The following is a 24,494-nucleotide window of genomic DNA, read 5'->3' on the forward strand; positions in this document are numbered from 1 at the left end:
GTAGACCGGCAATGCAAAATATTTTGCATAACTATGGTATGAGATGCATGGCATTTCAAATTTTTATTGTTTGTATTTCAGAACTGCGTTTTCATGAAAATTTTCTATATCAAAACAGAAAAAACGAGTTAAAAAAAATATGCAATATATGTAAATAAAACGTTTCTCTCAAAAGAATATATTTTTAGAAATATTTCGAAAAATAACTTCTTTTAAGTTAAAAATATGTATGCATATTTAATTTTTTTTTTCTAGGAAATAATTTTGTTTTGCAAAAATACCAGAATTGCCCCAGCGTTTATTAAAATTTTTAAAAAAAGAGACATAAACCTAGATTCACAGAAAAACACTTTAAAACTAAAACGTGGAAATCATAAAAAATATATTTAAATAAATATTAAAAAAAATATAAATAAATTTTTTCAATGTAAAGACATTTACTTGCAGTTTGAAATTTTGTAAAGAATTAATAATTTGATATTTAGTTTTGAACTAAATACAAATTTTATAAAAATGTCAAAATAATTCAAAATTTATTTTATGTGAATAGTTTATATTATTTTACATAAATGGAATTAATAAAAAATGATTACAGTACCTTTGGAAAAATATTATTTCAAAAAAATATTTTTCTGCAAAATAATAAGAAACTATTCTCTCCCGAAATAGGCGTAAGCCACAAATAAAAAAATTATAAAAATGCTCTTAAAAATATATATGTATGTATGTATGTATGTATATTCTAAAAAGCCCACATTATGAAATTTAATTTTCAATATAAATAAATTATGTTTTATTTCCATTTTTTTGTTAAATTTGGGAACGACAAATTATTTCATTCAATCAAAGACAACATTAACAAAATTTAGAAGCAAAAAAAAATACTTTATGGCAAGAAAAAATATTTCTTTAAAAAATTTGACAATCTAAACTAAAACAAAAATAATTGTATGCTCATATGTAGACTAAAAATAGTTAAAGAAAAATATTTTTGGAACAAATTTAGAATAATTTAATTTTTGTCAAAATAAAAGTTTGAAAAATAAACTTATTTAGCCAAAATTGTTAAAAACAAAGTTCGTAATTTGTTTCCTTAAAAAAACTTAAAAAAATAATAAATTTGCCAGCCAAAGTAATTAAAATTTTTAAACAGAAAATTATCTAAAACGGCAGAAGTCGCACTCAAGAGAATACAAAAAGTATATAAATAAATTATTTATTGAATTAGAAGACTTTCATTATTTCACCGGAAATTTTCTCCAGGAAATTAAAATATTAAGAACAAACTGTAAATAAAATATTTGAAAAAGTAAATACAACTAATAGAAATTTGTTTATAATATTTTATTTTTATAATAAATTAAAGCAAAACAAATATAAGAAATATGTTATTAATTCAAGCCATCAGTCAAGTAATATTTTATATCAATCTATATAATCTTATATAAATATAAATAACTTCATTAGTGCACCAGCGCAGTCAATTAGCGTAGCTAGCGTACCGGTTCACATTGCCAAACAAGCACACACGTCAAGCAATGACGCGTGTTAGCCTATATGCCTTAACAAGCGCGCAATTAATGAAAACAAGTTTTCGCCTTTCATTCACAGAATTTTCTTTAATTTCACTAGTAAAAGCCGTCGTGGCAAACAAATTGCAACAAAAATCGACAAATTTGTTAACAGTTTTATGCCAACCGCGACTGTTGCACGTGGCAAGGCGGCAAGAAATCAAATTGTAAAACAAAGAAATAAAAAAAAAAAACAAAAACAGCACAGAAAAAATACCAACGAAAACAACTTGCATGCAAACTAACTTGCGCGCAAGAAATAGAAGAAATAAAAAAGACAAAAAATTGTGAAGTTTCTTAGCTGTGCCCGTTACACGAGGCAGCTATTTGTTTTAAAATTTTCTCTTCGGTGTGTGCGTTTTCTTCTCAACAACTCAAAGCGCGCTGCAGCAACATCATTAAAAAGTTTGCCATTCAAAAGCAGAAACAACAGCAAAACATTACAACAAAAACAACGGTAACAACAAAAACATGCTGTGCCTGTAGAACAAGCACCCTTCAATAGGCATCAAACAACACGCGCGCAACTTCGGGCATTGCGGCATAGCCAGCCGATAGAAAAAATTGTATGAACACACATGGACATACATATGTATAGAAGGTGCTATATTAATCTTACTTAGGGTTGCAAAAACCTGACCAACTCTGCTGCATTGTGTATTCATTTGGTGCGTCCGCACCCACTCGTGCGAAATCAACGACAAGCTGCTACCGACAGGCGTACTGCAACTCCATCTACACAACATCAGCTGTTGGGGTGTTGTGTTTTTGTACGTGCTATTATCCGACCAGCGCTGCCCTGCTGCATTTTGTGGATAATTAGTGTAAGTTTTAATGAGCTTTTTTCCATACTTTTACCCGTATTTCCAGCAAGTGTATCATTTTGCTTATCGCATGACCCCGTCCACAACGTAAAAGCCAACAACGACAACAACAACAACCTACTGATGTGATATCATGAATTTTTACGAGGCAACAACGTGAATTTAGCACTGTTTTGCTAGTTATCTCCTGACTGCTGACGTTTATTTATTATCAACGTCGCTACACTTTTACTTTGCACGCACACAGTCCCACTCCCGCCCAAACATATACACACTCACACAAGCGCACGTAAACACATTTGCAAGTTTGCATTCGCATCATTGCACTGCGTCGAAAATAATTTTGTATTTTTAATTAGCAAAGTTTCGAGATTTGCAGTTAAATGTTCTTCTTGTTTTCATTTAAATTTTTGTTTTTCATTTTCCACTTTCTGCTGTCATTCGTCTGCCTATTCTATTTGCTTGTATTTTTCTATTTTGCGCTGTTTACTTTTGTTATTTTCGAGCGTGGAGTGTGCGAGTAGCTCAAGGTTGGCGAGCGCTCTTTGCCGGCTGTCTGGCAAATACAACAGCAATTATAATAATAGCAGCAACAACAATAAAAGATACAAAAAGCAATAGAAGATTGCAAAGCAAAGTATTTTTGACGTGCAAAGGTGATGAACTTTTGCTCTTTATTATTGTTTTTGTAAATGCGAAATGAAAAAAGACGAAACAAAATTAATTTCGGATACACAGAAGCTAAAGCTAGTTCCGGCAATGCAGGCGTCCATCGAAAACGTTTTGCTAGTTCTTTCTAGCCTCGTTGTTTTAATTGGGAATATCTAAACTATTTGATCGGAGATTTAAGCATTTCCTTAAACAAAATTCTATACCGAATTTCGTGAAGATACGAGGTACGACAATTAAGTAATGAGACTGATTCCATAAAAACCTTATGTTTGAAAATTATTTTACAACTCTGTCATCCCTTTCAAAGTAGTCCCCTTGATGTCCATAATCGACTCAAAATGGGTTCCTTTGACCACCGATTTTGTTTTAGGGTCACAGGGTGACATGTCGGGCGAATAAGGCGGCTGTTGCAACACGGCCATCCCTTTAGAGACCAAATACTGGGACACGCTGAGGGCGCTGTGGCACGGCACGTTGTCGTGATGAAGGATCCAGTTACGAGCGATGTCTGGGCGCACCCTGTTGACTCGTTTTCGCAATTTTAGCGATTCCACGGCTATCAAAAAAGGCAATAATCATCGTTTTCGCCTTCGACTTGCTCATGCGAGCTTTTTCGTGCGGGGGGCGCGCGGACGCAACCCACGACTAAGAGCACTATCACCATACACTCTTACAATTTTAGCGTACGTTTTCGAAGCTGTTTCGCCCAATCTGGCGCAAAATTTTATCGCGACGCGTTTCTCTTGATTTCGTTCTTCCATTTTTGTGACGACCACTAAAAACACACGTCTACTTAACTTGACGCAGCAGGCGAACTAAACAAGCTAGAGCGATGGTAGATATACATATTAGGGGAGAGGGGAAGGATGCCGGAAAAACAGAAAGGGAATTTCAAGGTCACCGGTTTAGGCAATGAAATCAGTTCATTACTTAATTGTCAAACCTCGTATCTTGTCAAAAAGAAAAAATCATACAAGGATATGATTTTGATCGATAAATTTCTATGACTGCTATATCCTATAGTGGTTCCGACATATAAAGATGCTCTCTGGTGAAAAGAAAGTAGTAAACAGTATTACATGCAAGTAAACTCTATTTCAACTTCAGTTAAACTTTCAAAGGTCACGGTTTTTCACATGGAATTTAAAAGTTTGTTTAAGATTTAAGAGTCATAGTTATATGATGGTATAATATTCGCCACTTCTTTGTTCCTTACAGTGAGAGCAACAAACTAAGTTATCTATCTTTCAGTTTGCCTATACCACTTTATGCAATACCAGTTATACCAGTTGCTTGTTTGTTGAGAAGTAAATCGCTTTTACTCCAGTTATTATAGTTCAGAGAGATTGAATAATACCTTTCAGTAGTGGTTATAATCACAGTACATACGACACTAGCCTCTTACGTTTTATTGAGCTATCAATCTAAAGTCTCCGTTTCTTGTTACCAGAAAGTTCGATATCTATAAATAAATAAAAATTAAATATAAAAGTGCGCTAAGTTTAAAAGAACGTTGACTTAACAATTTCTACAGATATAAAGCTTGCATATGCATACATACACAAATATAAACTCCAAGCAAAACCAAATATGGCCATAAAATTGCAAAATCACCACTCCAACGCGCCGTAAAACCCATTGTAGTACACTCATTAGCCACATTGTTGACTTTGAGTTAATTTCTTTATTTTTACTTTATTTCTTGCACAAATATTTACTTAGTTTTGCAGTTTGAAAATAACCGCTTCAACAAACGTAATAAATCCAATCTATAGCTAACAGTCAGCTGCATTTATGAACTCATTTCACCTCAGAAACGCAATTAAGTGCGCATGGTTCTAAATAAAGCACAAAACACAACAACGAAGAGAGAAAAAAAATTAATTGTAAACAAACATTAATGTTGGGTATTAACAAAAGCCAAAGTGTTGCTCAATGCATTCGATTGTGCGGCCGCGTGTTGTGTGTATGAATGAATGTATAGCATGGTTGTGAGTATACTGAAAAAGAAGTGCGCTATCTTATCAACACTGTGCTCATTTTTCAACGGCTTTTATCAAGAAAATCAATTGAAAGATAAGCATAGTTCGCACACAAACACACGTATGTATATATATACAAATATGCATCAATACATATACTTAAATATTTTCATAAAAAAGTGTGTGGCGCAAAGGTATTGGATGAGTAAAATAATATTTCTTACGAAACCACAGTTGCGTAAAGACAATTTTTTGTTGTTGTAGTTATTGTTGGTTATTTACTCACCTATGATTATTACTAACGGTACTTGCCTGACCGATACACTACACACACATACATACGTGTGTTTCAGAATTATTTCAGTTTTATTTGTTTACTTAAGTGGGTAAATACTATAATTTTTTATTGGAAAAAATAGGGTATAATCTATGGAGCAAGCTTAGAAGAGTATTGAACTTTTACAGCCGATAATTATAGGGGAGAAGTTATAAAAGTGCGTGACAGCACTATATTTTATTAAATATGTTACTTGTATTTTATATACATACATATGTATGTACATATGTGTTTATTATTACTTTTAGGTGTTAAATACATATTAGGGTGGACGTAAAAAAGAATAACATTTCCTAAAGTTCAAATCGATTGTTACTGCAAAAGTTTAATTTATCCGACTGATATTTGAATTCGAACAGAAAATATTTAAAATGTATTGGACAGGAATTCAGGTTAAAACTATTTAAATTCTGATAACTTTTTTCACTTTTAATCCCGCTCAACATTATGTAGACTCCTATTTTTTCAGCATTAACTGAAAATATTAAAAAAACCTATGTCTTCATGGAAAAGTCGCGATTTGTCTGCTAAAAGGCGCACCCTAAACCTTTCCAATCGTGCCCTAAATTTATATAAAATCGTATAGTTTAAGCGTTTAAAAGGGTAAGACTTAAAAAAATAATTCGTTTTATTTTTAAGATTAGCCCTATGAAACAAGTCACAATAATTTCAACAGTAAACTATTCTAATATGAGATTAATTACTAAAATTGTATTTAAATTTTAAATATTCAAAAAAATAATTTCATTAAGTTATTTTTTGAAGCTTGTTCAAACATATTTTCCAGTCTCTATATTTAATAAAAATTATAGAACACACACCTTGAGAAAAATGTCCTTACTAATTTTTTGCCCTGTTGCCTTAATATCGCAAATCGAATCTCTATATTATTTTTGGGATATTATATATTTACAAATTACAAATATACATATGTACATACATATATATAGCATCGTAAAATATTTGCTATATTAGTCATCTCAGTTATAATTCTAGCATGCCTTACTCATTTCAGTAGTTTTATGGGGTTCGAATCATATTTCTAATACAGTATACTCTCGAAAAGTAAATTCTCAGAAAGTAAATAATCGCGGAAAAGTAAATCACTTTTAAGATTACACATGCACCTCGAAAAAGTAAATTTTTTAATTTACTTTTCAGAGAGTGTGATAAAAAATTCGAAACGAAGCAAGCAGCGTTTTTTATGATGTTGCAAAAACACTTACTCTCTTGTTTATCGCGTCTGTTTAGTAAATAAACTTTGAGATATGTACATATGTAAATGGTCAGAAAATATATTGCAAAAGAAAAAAAACAAAAGAATATTCAAAATTTTTTCTCTTCATAATAAATACATATGTTTTTCATATAAATCCATATGTTTTATTGAAGCAAATAAATTAATGAATTTTTTAAGTTTAAAAATGCATTTAATATTATAAAAACAGATAATTTATGTATATATTTGGAAAAGTAAATTATTCGAAAAAGTAAATTACCCAAAATACCAATCGATTTACTTTTCGAGAGTATACTGTAATTAAACAGGTGACATAATAGGCAAACAGATACGTTTCAAATATGAAGAGCAAAACAGAAATGGGTTATATACAACCGCAAAATAAATGGAGAAGTTAGGAGGAAAGTTATTTTTGGCCTACTTTTAATATTCAAAATTTTTGCCACAGAAGTATTTGTAGATCGCACACAACTATCACTGAATCTTTAGAATGTATGCTGTAGAGTTGATCTTCCAGCTTCAGTTTGAGGAGGACTCTACGGCATTAAGTATTGCCATAAAAATAAGCTTAAAACAATATTATGAAAAGAAGTCCTTAATACTGTCTTCGCTTACATAAACCTTGATTTTTGACGCGGTATATTCATAGCGACGCTGAGATAACCTAAAACGAATTTTTCGTAAAGTTCCATTCCTCTTAGGAAAAGTACGAAGTTACGCTTAAAAAATTCACAGATTTGCATGCAACATACATAAGTATGTATGTATGTATTTAGATCCATTACATGGACGAAGGAATGGTCAAAGAAAGTACATTTTCCTCAAAGGACTGAAATCAAGTGAACAGTATGCACTTATAAAGATAAATAGTGATATTATAATTCGCAACAATTTATATAAATTACACTGAGAAAACATTTTTATTTAGGAAATCGGTCGTACAAAATATGAATGAATTTAATTTCAAAAATATAATATCATATACATATATAATTTTAGAGAAAATAAAATGAAAAGACAAGATTAGAGAGAAATCAAAGGAGAATCGAAATGTTTTACTTATTTATTTATTACTTTTTACTTACTTATATATTTCTTTCTAATCTTAAAAAGTCTATTAAAATATCTGTTACCAATCACTGCCCTAATAAAAATCGCTTTTTGCCAAAATTCAATATTATTTTCCAATTAGGTCCATATTATATGATAAGCTTTTCGTTCCGAAATAATGTTTATACGACGACTAACAATTTTAACAATCTCCAAAAACAGATGGAGGGTTTTTTTAAACCTAACCTAAGTCTAAAAAAAAAGTAATGGTCATAGTACATTTTCAACACAACTACTCGGCGTCACCTACATATGTTCAGTTAAACTTTTTGAACGACATCAACAAATGCTTTTTTAAAAGACCTTCTGGCAAGCAGCAAACTGTTAAGTGAATTTTTGTCATGAACAAATATTCGCAAAATATGCATGCGTGTTGTTCGGGGACAAAGATCCTATATTTTTCAGGAAAGTACCAAGATGCAAATCTGATATTAAAAATAGCAGTCAACCAAGCCTGCAACAAGATGATAATCACCAATTATAAGAAGTAAAGTGTAAATATAATCAGAAGAAAAGTCCTTATCGGTTAATATTTGTGGAGTTTTTGCTTGTATACGTATTCTATTATATAATAGCCTTACACAGAGGGTAATAAACTAGATAAATTTTATTAATAATTTTACTCTCTGAAGTGTGTTATGTAACCATTTACATATCATTCGGTAAAAAGCTTTATCCTTTTAAATTTTAACATTTAAATTATAAGTTGTCAAAAAATTAGTTTTCAAGTTTATTTAAACAAACATTGTCGAAATTCGTGCATCACAGTGCATTTATTTCCTCTGATCGGAAAACACCAAAGATAGTTGCTCAACAGAACACTGAGTGAGTGTGAAATAATTTCATTGTGCGTATTATATAAACATAGTGTCTTATAAATATACATACATACGTATGTATGTATACATTTTTCCGGGCCGCTGCTATTTTTTATATTTTACTTTGTGTGTTACAAAACATTAAACATTTACGTCAAGTAACCTTGAAGAAGAAGTCATAAGCCTAAGCGCATGCAAAGTTATGTACTATATACATATTGTATATGTGTGTGTATATATGTTTGTATTTATGCTTATCTTGCTTACTTAGCATAATTATCAGCAGCATCAGTGCTATCATCAACTTTAAAGCATGACCACAAAAATTCCTGTATAAAAAACACCAGCAAAATGCGCACATAAAATAAACAAAAAAACACAACATTAACAAACCAGCACATTAGCAGCATTTTTACACTTCATCTCGAAGCAGCGTCAGCGCCTCCGCCTTCAGCTGGAAGTGCTCCGTGAAGGCTCGCCTTTCCGCGTTTCATATTCTCGTTAACTACTGTAAGTAGCATGAGCGCCGTCTACAACATCTCTTATGAAAAAACAACAACAACAACAACAATAAAGACGAAAAACAAAACAGTAACAACAACACAAAAAATAAAAACAACAACAACATACTATAACAACAAACACAACAATATAATAATAACAATAAGTACAACCAAGAGCAACAAAGTTTAGAGTGTATTTGGCATTTTTAATTGCCGCCACCACTTAGCTAATGTAATTTATGTTACATCTTTAGCTGTGCTCTAAAAGCTTTAAGTAGCTAGCATAACAAAACATTGTTTATATTTGCTTAACATTGTACTTGAAGTTGCACACTGATGTATATGTGTATATGTATGTGTGTTTATTTATGTAAATTTGTTTGTATGTGTGGCACTTGTATGCATAGTATGCGGTAAAAATAATATAGAAATTATATGTATAGCGGAAGAATTTACATAAATTTTTGTTTTATATATATATGTACATACTTAGGCGCTAAAGTGTGCATTTGTTATTGCCACAATATCGCTGCAACCGGCATTCATTCTCAGCTTGCTCATGGTTCTACCGTGCGGTCCTGACTTTTCACTAGCTGCTGCTGCCATTACAGTCTTCAATTTGGTATTTGTTTATTTCTCTAAGCGTTCAAAAATAAAAAAAATGTCGCTGATGATGACTCTAAATATATAAAATACATTTGTTCTGCTATACCTCAAATCAAGCAACAGTTAGAATGAAGGAATAGAACAATTGTTTAAGGCAATTCGCTGCCGTTTAAGTTTAATGTATGCATATGTACTCGTATATGCACATACATACTTATTCATTTATGTATGTAAAATTAGAAATGTGGATGTGTTTGCGTATATATGTATGTATGTATCATTTATTTATCTGTCATTAAACGTCTGTCGCATTTACCCACACCATACGCCCGGATGACTCGACATTGACTGAGCAACTTACATAAATACACACAAACAAACGCTCCCACAAAGAAAACTGTGCAAAGTTTTTCAGTTTAAAGCCATAAATTAATGCGGCCGTTTAAAATTTACACCCGCTACAGTGCAAATGTTTACATGAACGCACACATGCATACATACTTATGTATTTTTATGTAAGTCTGTCTGCTTTTATGATCTATGACAGTTGCGTAAATTTTCATGTAAACATGCTAGATTCGCAATGCTTTTCCGAATGTTAAAATATACAAAAATACATAGAAACACGTACATTTGCTTTATATAATATTTACATACATATGTACATATATAACAAACAACTTTTGGTCATAACCTACAATTGTTCGCATACACAAACTTATTTGTTTTATTGCATGGCGGCATAAAATATGCCCTTGCTGCCAAACTTTTGAGAGAATTTGGTAGGTATAAGTTATATACACATTCACAAATACATATAAATATAAAAGAAAATTTATGCTTCATTTCTGCCTTTGTGGTTTCTATTGTTAGAAGCTCATAAAATTGTCGCCAAAAAGCAATTTCTTTGTCGCTTGCAGTTTTTAAATACTAATTTTCGAAAATCAGTCTAGGAGCGCATATACATACATACATATATATTATCTATATATAAACACAATAAAAATGTTTTTACATGCGTTATACAAGCAACTACATATGTATACAGATACCTCTATAACGAAAAATAATATATTTTGTGCGTAGTTGCAAAAATTTGCCGAAAACAAATCACTAACAAATAATCAAAATGACAAAAATATTTTAGTTCGTTCCAAACGCATAAAAAATCATTATTCTCACTCTTTTTTAGTATTTTTAATCTCTAATTAAATAAGCTATTATACTAACAGCCGTCCACGATTCACTATCTCTTTGGTCGTTTTGTTTCTGCTCAGTTTTCTTGCCAGAAAATTTACATATGTACATATGAAATCAGCAACAAATACGTTATGTATACCTACATAAAATTATACAGTTTTATTGAATATAATAAAATATTTATGTTTATACCTGATGAACACGATAAAATTGCTTGCTATTCTCTCTCTCTGCTTACTTTATGCCAGTTTATACTATTTATACCAGTTGTTTGTTCGATTCATTTGTGTCCAAGACTTGGCAAACACATTATCATATTTACATACATATGTAAACTTTATGAAAAGTTATGGTTCATTATTTTATTTCAAGACTAAATGATAGCAAACGCTCAGTAACTCTAAAACCTGCTGACATTCTACTCACATTTTTGCTTTAATGACTTTTGCTACTCTCCAATTTGAGTCTATTCGTATCTCGCGACTTAAACTTTTTTACTCGTACCATCTGTATATCATCTTGTATACATATGTGTTCAAAGACTTCAGTTAAAATAATGGCCATAATTAATGCCAAAATACTTTCTTCCTCAAAATATTGCCTTAAGAAACGTCTTAAAATTTTTGGTTATTCTGATTCCATTCTCTACCAGATTCAATCCTTATATTTAGGTCTGTCATAACTAAATACAATTGAACTTCCATAACTCGAACTTCTATAACTCAAAGTTCTCCATAACTCAAACTCAAATTGGCAGTTGCAGTCAAATTTCATAAAATTTTCCTTCCCTAACTCGAAGTCTCTGTATCTCGAAGTTTTTTTTGTGGATTATGATGATTCGAGTTAGGGAAGTTCAACATTCAAAGTATTAAATATGAATAAAATATAAAAATTATAAAGCTTCCTTACTTCTTTCTAAGATAAAATTTCTCGAAAAGTACGTAAGCTAGACGAAAGTTATTTAGAAAATAAAACTTATAAAGACCATGTGAGTAGAGTGGAAATGTATGTGTCTGTCTGAACTCTTGCCTATATAAGTATATGGTAATCTCAAATAAATCTTGAGGAAATATTGATTTGGCGTAAAAATCATATATATCAATGTCGAATCTCGAAAAATGACTCGGCTCTCTATAATTGCTAGATAGAAACTACTTTTAACATCCGATGAATTCTTATTTGTTCACATTGACCTGCCATAGAAGGCAATGAAAATTCCACATTAATTTTCGATTATTAAAATTATAGTCGTACACATATCTGTACATACCATATTACATAAATAAGAACAACTAATTGTGATATAATTTATGAAGTTTTTCTACTAGTAATCTGTCGTCTAGTTATTTGCATACAACCTTCGCCTCTTTAAACGAATTTTTTCCCACAGCGTTATTGTTGTTGTTTACAAATCAATATAATTATAATGTAGTGTCTATATGTACAGACATGTGTGCACTTATTATAATCACATACAACTTGACTTCAAACGTGATTTTTTCAAGTTTTTCAAGTAATCTACCGAACACGCCCGTTAAAAACTAAAAAAAAGAACTGAAAAAGAGAATAAAAACAACAACACCTTGCAAGAAATTAAAAAATTATCAATTCGAATGACGCCAAGCCAAAGCTGAGCTAAATATATGCGCACACGTAGAGTACTTGACACTGTCACAAATAACCTACGAAAAGCATTAAGCGATTAGAAGGCGAATAATGTGGAATTTATGATGAGGTACTTAGCAATTTGTTGTATGGGTATCATTCATTTTGTTTCTTTCGTAAGTTGTTTTTTGCTATAAATGAGCATTTAAATAAGACATCGGCGGGAAGAATAAAAAAATACATATAACAATTACAAATAAATTACTTTTATAATAACTCGTTAATTTTAAATTAAAAGTGTGAGAAAAACTATGTATAAAAGTAAAAAAATATATATATGATTACAAAAGAAAATCTTAAGACGCAAAAAAAGTCTTGTAAACAAAAAACTAATGCGAAAATAAACTTTTATTTACTATTTAATTGTAAACTCAACTTTCAACGAAAAATGTTAAAAATTAAAAATATTATAAGAAAAAAGAAAAAATAAATAAGTAACATAGTAAATAAATTCCAAATAGCTATAATATATTTATATTTATAAACTTTACACTTACAAAATCGAAATGTACTTATAAATAAAGCAAAAAACGCATAACTTAGTAACAAAAAATAACTAATTATATTTCCGTTATTTAATGTGATTACATTTATTGTTAATAAAAAATATTCAGTACTCAAAAAACGCCATACTATAGGGTGGGCCATATAAAATTTTAAATTTAAAGATATTTTAATATTTAAAGATTTTAGATTTAAAGAAAGATGATGGTTGCGGCTGTTCCTTCTTCATTTTCGAAGAAAAATGGGCCGCTGATTCCACCAGACCAAAATCTCCACCACAAAGTGATTCGTGCTGGGTGCATTGGCTTCTCGACGATTACGTGCGGGTTTTCTGTTGGTTGTTGGTTTTTGACAACCCAATTTATACACATTGACCAACATTTACGGTCAAAAGTCTACTTTAGGTACCGGAGCCTCGGTACCGAGCGGCTTGAACATTATTCGTGTACAGTTTTATCCTTTTATATTAAACCCTTCTTTATTTGTGTACTGGAAACTGAAGGAACCCACATACAAAGTTTCATCGAGATACATACTTACATATCTCAATTTTTACTCAAATTTTCAAAATCAGCTTGCACGCACAGACGGACCAACAGACAGACGGCCAACCGGATTTAAACTTTTTTCGTCATCCTGATCATGTATGTATGTGGGATTTTATCATGTTTGATCTATAAAAAGGATTTAAATATTATTTAGTTTAATTTATCTTATCATCTATGTGGGATTTTATTATGCGTGATGAGGAGAGTTGATGCGCGTCGTCTTTTATGCCACGTCGTTTCGCGTCCGTCGTTTTATTCAAACTCTTCATGTTGCAAGCTCGTAGAATTCTTCTTCTTTCAAGGCGTCGGTGGATGGTGGATGTCGATGCTTCTTCTTATTTACTGTGTGCGACGGCTGTCGTTTAACCCTTTATCACCCACATTCGGCCATCCTGTTGTACATTCGACCCGAATGTTGCGTCGTTGTCTTTCGCCCATGGCTTCATATATTCAGCTGTAGTTGTTGTGTTGATGGGACCTTCTGCGTTTGTAAGTTTTCGTACGTCGTATGAGTTATTATTTTTGATTTTAGTTATTTGATAGGGTCCTAAAAATTTAGATTTTAGTTTAAGACCGCTACCAAATTGCGTGCGCTTGATTGCCACCAAGTCATTGATTTTATACTGCTGTGCTTGTTTGCGTCTCAGGTTGTACGTCTTCTTGTTCTCGCTCTGAATTTTAAGTATTTGTAATTTTGCTTGCTTACGTTGTTCACAGCGTTCGTTGTTGAATAATTCTGTAATCTCTTGCTGGATGAGATCGTGTATTTGAGGGTCATCTTTCGTTCGCATCTTCGTGCCGATTAATAATTCCAAAGGCGTAGTTTTTATACTCCTTGAATACGTTGAATTAACTGCTTGTTGAACTCTGTCCACGTATCTGTACCATTTCGAGGGGTCGTCTATGCTGAGTTTCGATAAGACTGAAATAATGATAGCGTTCAGCCTTTCGACTTGTCCGTTTACTCGAGGTAGTCCTGTTGTTATCTGGAACATCTTTATGTTTTCATTGTCACAATATTTTTGGAAGTCGTTTGAGGAAAAAGCTGGATTACCGAAAATCATGCTCTGATTTTGTAGTTTCGATATTACTTCGGACGTAGTAGTCGATTTAGAGGGATACAGCCAACAAAACTTAGTAAATGAGTCAACCACTGCCAAAATATGCTTGTAGTTTTTATTTGTTGACTCTAGCGGACCCAGAAAATCTATATGAAAAATATGTAGTGGTGTTTCCTCTTTGTTCAGCGGATGTAGTAAGCCTTCTTGTTTGCCATGTTTACGATTGCTTAGTATACAAGGTATGCAACAACTAATGTATTTCTTAATTTTATCGTCGACGTTTTGTATGAAATATTCTTGAATGATGAGATCTTTTGTCTTCTTAACGGCGAAATGGCCTCTGTCATGAGCACGTGCAATAATTTGATTTTGCATGCATTCCTGGACTACTATTAATTCATTACCATTATAGATTTTGTATAAAATATTCGATCTAAGAAAATAGTCATCATAGGAACTTTTATTACTGTTGAGTAATTCTCGGATTGCGATTAATTTTTCGTCTTGTTGTTGTGCTTGGCTTATTCTAATGGTTAAGTCATCGTAGTGTATCATCATAATTGCGTACCGGCTAAGAGCCTCGACATGTTTCATACGATTGCCACTTCTGTGTTCAACCACATAGTCGAATTCTTGTAACAATAGTATCCATCTTGCTACACGTGTACACAGGTTTTTCTTTTCTAGCGTCTTCGTGAATGCGTTACAGTCCGTAACTAATTTAAATTTTATACCCAATAAGTACACTCTAAACTTTGTTAGCGCTTCTACCACCGCAAGTATTTCAAGTTCATAACTTGTGAATTTTCTCTGATCACCAGTCGTTTTTCTACTCATGTAGTAAATTGGATGAAGTTGTCCGTCGTTTGGAGACTTCTGTAATAGCATAGCCCCGAAACCGTCTATAGAAGCGTCAGTATGAAGCTCCGTTTCGTACTTCTGATTATAAATACCAAGTACGGGATTTTCGACTAGAGCTTTCTTGAGTAAATCGAAAGCTGTTTCTTCTTCATGTCCGATTTTAAATGAACAATTTTGTTTAGTCATGTCTGTTAATGGTTTGGTAATAATAGAATAATTTGGTATGAACTTTCTAAAATGACCTGCCAATCCTAAAAAACTAAGAAGTTGTTTTGTCGTCTGTGGTGTTTTATAGTTTAAAACAGCTTCTATTTTCTCTGGTGATGCCCGTAGCGTCTGGTTTTCTATAACGTATCCGAGAAATGTGACTTTCTTTTTCAAGAACTGACATTTTTTAATGTTTAACTGCAACCCGTAGTCTCTGCATGTGTTGATTACTTTCTCTAGATTACTTACTGCGTGTTCTTCGTTTTTACCTGGGATTATGATGTCGTCGATGTATGGCAATGCAATACCTTGTCGTGTAAAATTTCTGAAGATTGCGTTTATGTGCCTTTGAAAAGCTCCCGGAGAATTCGATAATCCAAACGGTACTTTATTAAATTGGTATTGACCATTTTGTGTTACAAACGATGTGTATTTTTTACTGCATTCTGCTACCGGAACGTGGAAAAATCCATTTTTAAGGTCTATGGTACTAAAAATTGTTGCATCTTGTAATCGATCTAATTGGTCGTCTATAAGTGGAAGTGGGTATCGATCTTTAATAATTACTTTGTTAATTTGTCGATAATCAACGCAAAGTCTATGTGACCCGTCTCTTTTTTTAACTAACACAACTGGACTTGTAAAGTCAGAGTTTGATTCTTCGATTATACCGTCTTTAAGCCATTCATCGATTTGATTATTAACGATAGCTACTTGCGAGAAAGGTACCCGACGTGGTCTACAAAAAATTGGCGATTCATCACCAAGTACAATTCGCATTTCTACATCAGTTGTAGCAATCTTTTTGGGTTCATAATTGTATATTAATTCGCGTACTTTTTGTTTGGTGATTGCACTCGCGTCATTACCAATATCTAGTTCAAAATTGTCAGTCAACGCATCTATCTTCATAAATGGCACTTCTTCATTATTTTCGTTGTCCGCTTGGATCTTTTTAATTGTTAAACCTTCACGGCTAATTGTTATTTCTGCTTTTAAACATAAATCTTCGCCCAGGACCACATCGATATCCATACACTTGGTTGGAACAACGTAGAACGTTAAATGAAATATTTGACCGTCTATTTGTATATCGTGATCGAAGTAACCGTCTGGTTTGATTTTATTTTCTTTCATATTTCCACCAAACCCGATTAATGATATATTACATGCACGTAATTTTGTTTTGTGTAAATTGTTATACACCGCTTTTGTTACTATATTAAATTTGCTACCAGTGTCGAACAATGATATGTAGTATTTATCACCGATTTTGACGTTTTTATTAGTTAAATCACGACTTGATACGATTTGGCGAGTATTTGCATTTGTCTCTTTTCTCTTTTGTTCACAGTTAACCGAAATGTGTCCGAATTGATTACATTTGAAACACTTTCTGCCTCTTTCCTTACTCTTGCAGTTGTTAGACAAATGTCCTTTTTCACCGCAGTTAAAACAGTTGATTTCTTTTTTTACATTACTTTGTATACTCTTTTTTATTGTGGTTATACCTTGTTTATTCGTATTGCGTTTGCACATAATTTCATAGAATTTCAACTTTTCTTTAAAATCTTTTAAATTTTTGCCACCATATAACATCGCTTTGTTTACACTTAAGTCAGTAATGCCATCAATTATATATTGCATTAACGCATCATTTTCGATATTACCTTGCGAGGCAATTTCTTTCATAGTATAGAAATATTCTTGCACACTTTCGTTTTCTCGTATTTTACGTTCCCATAGTCGCTTGTGTAACACTGCACTATTTGTTGTTGATTTAAATTCACTTATCAGAACGTCTTTCAGTTTTTGCCACGAATTTAGGCCTCTTTCACTTAACACAAATTGTTTAGCTATACCGTGTATCGATTTTTTTGCGAATACCAGTTTTTGTAAATTGTCCCATTGCATCACGATTGCTTGTTCTTCGAATTCTTCTACCCATAGTTCTATTGGAATCTTATCAGAACCATCGAAAATTCTAATTGAGTCCTCTACGTCGCGCATTGATATTGCAAATTTTGGTATATGTTTTGAAACACTATTGCTCATGCGTATATCGTTGTTTCTCGCGTTTGTTTGGTTCGTGTCTTGTTCATCATCATCTCTTTCAGTTGCACTCTCTGCATTGTTATTACTCTCGTTGTCGTCAATTTCGGCGTCGTTGTTTTCGTCGTCTTCGTCCTCGTCTTCAATTACATCACCTTCGTCTCTGTTTCGATCGGCCAACAAGTGGTTACGTTTAAGTTTTTGAAAATGTGCAGCTTTATGTCAGCTACATTGTAGTCGATTTCTAACATGTTGCATATTGTTACTAGGTCGCTTTCGTTTAGATTCGTATTTATGTAATCTGCTTTCTGGTTGTATTCAGCGCTGCCTTCGTCGTATGTGAATCCAGAAAATTCTCTGAGGCGTCGGCGGTTACTTCTATCGCCTTCGCTTTCAAAGATGTATTTATGTAACGACGCAATTTTAGGCTTGCTGCTATTGCGCAGGCTGTACTGCATGAAATCATTGAGACATGCCATGCGGCTATGCTTTTTTTTTGTTTTTTTTTTTTTTTTGTACTTCACTTATTTTATGTGCAAGATTATTTGCCAACAAAATAGTTTAATGTTTTATTTTTTTTTTGTCACGTTAATTTACACTTTCAGTTTGCACTTTATTTTTTAGGTTGAGCCCCCATTTATGTGGGATTTTATTATGTTTGATCTATAAAAAGGACTTAAATATTATTTAGTTTAATTTATCTTATCATCTATGTGGGATTTTATTATGCGTGATGAGGAGAGTTGATGCGCGTCGTCTTTTATGCCACGTCGTTTCGCGTCCGTCGTTTTATTCAAACTCTTCATGTTGCAAGCTCGTAGAATTCTTCTTCTTTCAAGGCGTCGCGACGCGTCGGTGGATGGTGGATGTCGATGCTTCTTCTTATTTACTGTGTGCGACGGCTGTCGTTTAACCCTTTATCACCCACATGTATATATATTAGGGTGATTTAAAAAACAAAATGTTTGGTACTCTGAAAAATAGGTTCCTAGACACCTCTAAGAAGCCCCTCCAAATACCTATGAGTTTCATCATTCATAATGATTTTTTTCATTGAGTTATAAAATTCATAAGAAGTAAAAAATGTTCCCAAAAATAATCAAACTTTAACTGCTAATATCTTTTAAACGGTCGGGTTTACGAAAAAATTATGGGAAACCTTTTTTTAGAGCATTCAATTTCCTACAAAATCTAAGGAACGAGATAATTTTTCAAGTAGTTGGAAGCGTATATCTCGCTTTTATTTTTTCTCTCTGATAATAAGAAAAAATAGAAAACTGTAAGTAGGAGGATCTTCCTGTTACAATTAAGAACTGATGCTTGGAGGGGCTTTCTTAGAGGCTTTTTTTTTAATCACCCCATATCTATCCCGCTTAGTGTTAGGTGATACATACAACCGTTAGATGAACAAAACTATAATACTCTGTATCAACTAGTTGCAGAGTATAATTAGAGCAAATAAATATTTAACAAAAAAAAAAATAAAACAGTTAAATTTTAACAATTAAAATATATAAATATTTCTTCTTTTTAATCTCATTTTTATTCTCACCTCGTAATTACGTGTATTATTGCTTTTTGCTTATTTATCTTCCTCCAGCAATAATTGAGTTATTAAAGTAAACCTACATAAAAACTGATTTTAATATTTATTTATGAGCTGATAATTATGCAGTGAAGCAAGTGCGCTAAAGTGCTCATGAAATCGCTGCGTCATTTACAAGCAATATGATTTTTTTATTATTTTATGTTAGTATGTATATCAGTATATGAATATATACCTATATATACATATATGCCTATGTATGTAAGGATATTTGTATGTGTATAAATTGAATATTGTAGAGCATGTCTCAGGAATAAAAGCGATCGCTTACTCTACTAGAGCAGTATACAAACAAAAAAATATGCATACATACATACATATATGGTGCATTTATTCGTACACATATGTATGTACATAAGTATAGTGCATTCATAATAAAATCTTGGCATTGTTACAAAGTGTGAATATGCATAACTTAGCTCCCCCGTCATGAATTAAAAAATTCTTCGACACTTACGTACACACATGAACAACGACAATCATTCAATAAGCACACAGATACATACATATAAACATTACAGGTATTGTACAACCACCTGCGCACACGTATTAAGTGCATATTTCAATTACCACGTACAATTACTGCGGATCAACGCTGCATTTTAAGTAGCCGATATGCAAGGCCCAAAGCAAAGTGAGTAACAACAATAAAAAAACAACAATACAGGCACATAATAAAACCAGTAAGGAAGGGCTAAGTGCGGGTATAATCGAACATTTTATAAACTTGCCATGATCAAAGCCGGCTAAATACCTTAAGCTGTTCTTCTTCTTCTTTGTTGGCAAAGATACTTTACGGGCTTATAGCGGTTATAGTCGAGTTTACAACAGCGCGCCAGTCATTTCTTCTTTTCGCTGTTTGACGTCAATTGGAGACTCCAAGTGTAGCCAGGTCCTCCTCCACCTGGTCTTTCTAACGGAGTGGAAATCTTCATCTTCATCTGCATCTCCCGGCGGGTACTGCGCCGTCAGAGCTGGAGTGTTTTCGTTCATTCGGACGACATGATCTTGCCAGAGTAGCCGACTGAATTGATTAACTTTTGACATTGCTAAGGTACTCGTATACTTGAGAACTTATTTTCAAACAAGAAAAAACGTTAACTTCGGCTGCATATACCCTTCGCATGTGCATTTCTTTTAGTAACAATGTGTTCAGTTTGTATGGAAACTATATGCTACAGTAATCCGATCTGAACAATTTTTTCAGAGATTATATTATTACATTAAACAGTAATCAATGTAAAATTTTGTGAAGATGCAAGCATTTGATTCCGATTATTGTGTTTGTATGAAAGCTATATGCTATAGTAATCCGATCTTAACAATTCCTTCGGAGATTACATTGTTGCCTTGGAAAATAACCTGTGCCAACTTTTGTGAAGATACCACGTCAAATGTGAAAGTTTTATATACAAAAACTTGATTCCGATCGTTCAGTTTGTATGGTAGCTTTATGTTATAGTTGTATGATATTGGCAGTTCCGACAAATGAACAGCTCCTTGAAGAGAAAATGATGTTTGCAAAATTTCAAAACGATATCTTAAAAACTGAAGGACTAGTTTTTGCTCTATAGAAACTTTGGTGATATACCTTGAACGGTTATGGGGATACATACATACATGAGACCCCATAGGGAGGGCGCGTCCACTCATATAACTTAATTTAGTGTGGCATTTTATAGATGATGATGGGGATTTAATAGTGTGAATACGCCCATCTACGAACTTGTCCATACGTTTTTGGCAGGAAACAGGTGTAGAAATCTGTATCCAAGCTACAGCTTGCACCGACAGACGGTTGGACAAATTGACGGACAGACAGACATCCCGATTTCAACTCGTCTCGTGATCCTGATCATTTATACATATACATAGTACATATGTATTAGGGTGTCCGTTATTTACCAAATTGATTATTTTTGACGAGACGCCACCTAAACTTTTAGTTTTCCATCTAAAAAAAAAATATCAGATCATAAAAAGCCCTTAATTTTCATAATAAACCTTGCCCCAAACACGATACATTTCCCATGGAAATTACATGGGATTTTGCCATTTTTTACAAATATTTTTTTTTCTCTGGAACTTTCTCGTTTGTAGGAATAAAAAAGTCATATTCTTATACAGAATTGAATGCTCTACAAAAAACGTCCGGACAATTTTTCGATATACTCACCCCTTTAAAAGTTATTCAAGGTTAAACTTCTGGGTAATTTCTGGAATTTTCGAACTTTTACGGAAAATTGAAATTTTTTTTGTAAAATTCTATGGTGTTGTTCGACGTTTTTTGTAGAGCATTCAACTCTGTATAAGAATATAACTTTTTTATTCCTACAAACGAGAAAGTTCCAGAGAAAAAAAAAAAAAATTTGAAAAAAATGGCAAAATCCCATGTTATTTCCATGGGAAATGTATCGTGTTTGGGGCAAGGTTTATTATAAAAATTAAGGGCTTTTTATGAACTGATATTTTTTTTAGATGGAAAACTGAAAGTTTAGGAGGCGTCTCGTCAAAAATAATCAATTTGGTAAATAACAGACACCCTAATATGTATTATATAATAATTACATATCTCGATGGATTTTAGTGCAACCATAAGGCGAACAAAACCATCATACATCGTAGCAACATGTTGCAAGAGCATAAAAATCTAATATACAAGTACATACTTAATTCAGCAATGTTGTGTTTGCAGTAATTGTTGCTGGTAGTTCATATGCACTTATTTTCATATTTGAACTGACATAAACACACAAAGAAACATACGCGTTTAAGAAGTTTATTTAACATTAGTTTTGTATGGTACTATATGCCCGGGTATGTGCGTTCTTTTCGTTGCCGCTGTTGTTGTTCTTTTCACTTTATTTATTATTTTGTTTGATTCTACTGACACGCTCAGCAAATACATACATACATATCTTTGGTTCAATAGACAATGTGGCGACGCGCTGCTGCTCGACTTGATGTGTATTCGTGGTTGTTGTTGGTTGAATGTTTTGTAGCACTTCAGTTTGTGGGATGTTTTAGAATATACATATGTATGTACTTATACTGTAAATATAGCTTATTATTGTGCTTAAAATACGTCGTGACATAAGTTCGTTAAGAAAGAATGCAAAAAAAATAACGACTACCGTTATATATTAGACGTATTTAGGCATTTGAATCCATTTTTGACATACAGATACTTTCTCCTGCTGTTAATGCAATATGACCAGATTATTGCTGCCTTATAGTTTTTACATGTACATATAGTACTGTGAAACACCATTATAAGACAAAATTAACCATCCAGCGAACAAAACAAACTGTTAATTTCTTTAAATTATTATTTTTATTTTTGGATACAGACAATAATGCATGTTTCTAAGCATTTAATTGAATACTTATGTGTACATATGTTATATAATTACAGTTATTATCAATATATCGCATTGTTGGATTAAATTAGAAAAACTTGCATGCTTATCATTTGTAGGCTTATAATTTTCATAATTTCAATTGTTGAGTTTTGTAACAGTTATAGGGAATTGTAACAACAATCAGTCAGTTTTTATACCCTGAACAGGGTATATTAAGTTGCCACGAAGTTTGTAACACCCAGAAGGAAGCGTCGGAGACCCTATAAAGTATATATGTATATATGTATGTATATGATTAGTATATCGAACTGATTCGATTTAGCGATGTTCGTCTGTCTGTATATATACGAAATAGTCCCTCTGATTTTAAGATATCATTTTGAAATTTAGCAAATGTCATTTTCTCTTCAAGAAGCTGCTCATTTGTCGGAACTGCCGATATCGGACCACTATGACAGATAGCTGCCATACAAACTGAACGATCGAAATCAATGGCTTGTATGGAAAACTTTCACATTTAGCAATGTATCTTCACAAAAGTTGGCACAAGTTATTTTCAAGGGCAACAATGTAATCTCCGAAGAAAATGTTCAGATCGCTTAACTATAGCATATATCTGCCATACAAATCGGACGGTCGGAATCAAGGGCTTGTATGAAAACTTTCGCATTTGACGTGGTATCTTCACAAAATTAGACATAGATTACTGCTTACGGTAATAATATAATCTCCGAAGAAATTGTTCAGATAGGTTATCTATAGCATATAGCTTCCATACAACCTGAACACATATGTAGTTACCAAAAGAAATGCACCTGTCAAGGGTAAAGTTTTTTCTTGTTCTTTGAGTCATTAATCGGGCACAAAATAAATATACAGAGTATGTAGGTAGGCAAATGTCAAATGTTTGAGGTGCATATTTGTAAATCGTACATAATATTTAATATTGCACAATAACTGTAGGTACTTATATTTGATGACGTATTTTTCACTTACATATACATATGTACATATGTATGTGAGTTCAAATCCCCACAAACATATAAATATATGTTCACATGAGCTTCTCTGCAGCTCTCTATTCATTAAATATTCTAATTCCAACTCAAAATGTTTGTTGCTGTTTTTTTTTTATTTTTATTTAAGTTGCCGTCTTACAGGAATAGAAAAGTCAATTTCATCTCTCAATTCCCCGTACGTAAAATTGGGTTATCAGTTGACAAACGACCTTTACAAACAAAACCAAGTGCTGGCTTTATTCCGCTCCGAACTCTCACTCTCGCTTCCGAATCCATTCGACACAGAGTGGCGGCACTAAATAACTGTACTTTCCCCACTGAACGACAGCTCACTCCTTGAATCGTTCAGTTGTTAGTAACTGGTGCTTTGGATATATGTACAACTGCACCTGCTCCACTCTTCATTTTCCCGCTCTTCCACATCTCTCGTTGCAGGCAAAGTGACTAGGCCACTGCTATGACCCATAATAAAATATTTATAATATTTGTGTACTCCAATGTTGATAATAACAAAGACGTAGTCTCGTATCCTTGTATGGCTGTATTTGCTGTCCATTGTTTTCCATTGCCTACTTTCAGGCTTTTAGCATGCCGTTGCAGTGATATTTCTCTTTCCAACCGCCTAAATGTATCCCTCTACATGCCTGCCTTCAGTTTATTTAAATATTTTAAAAGAATTTAATTATAACGTTCTTGGGTGAGTTACCGTTAGAATACTTTGTAAGTAGTTTCTGTTGTTTTTTTTT

General features: G+C 32.6%; 1 protein-coding gene across 13 annotated transcripts in view; it reads left to right on the plus strand.

The window, feature by feature from the left end:
• LOC105224097 (chondroadherin-like protein) overlaps positions 1-24,494 on the plus strand; it is a 171,217-nt gene that overhangs the window by 719 nt on the left and 146,004 nt on the right. For 10 of the 13 annotated variants that reach the window (XM_049458831.1, XM_049458835.1, XM_049458840.1 and 7 more), the window contains exon 2: positions 1,633-2,395. The gene's annotated coding sequence lies outside the window, so the exon portion shown is untranslated. Of the gene's footprint in view, positions 1-1,611; positions 2,396-24,494 lie in introns of all 13 variants that reach the window. The other 3 variants (XM_049458830.1, XM_049458839.1, XM_049458838.1) reach the window with 1 other exon arrangement.

Source organism: Bactrocera dorsalis, chromosome 5 (assembly GCF_023373825.1).
Source record: "Bactrocera dorsalis isolate Fly_Bdor chromosome 5, ASM2337382v1, whole genome shotgun sequence".
Lineage (NCBI taxonomy): Eukaryota > Metazoa > Arthropoda > Insecta > Diptera > Tephritidae > Bactrocera > Bactrocera dorsalis.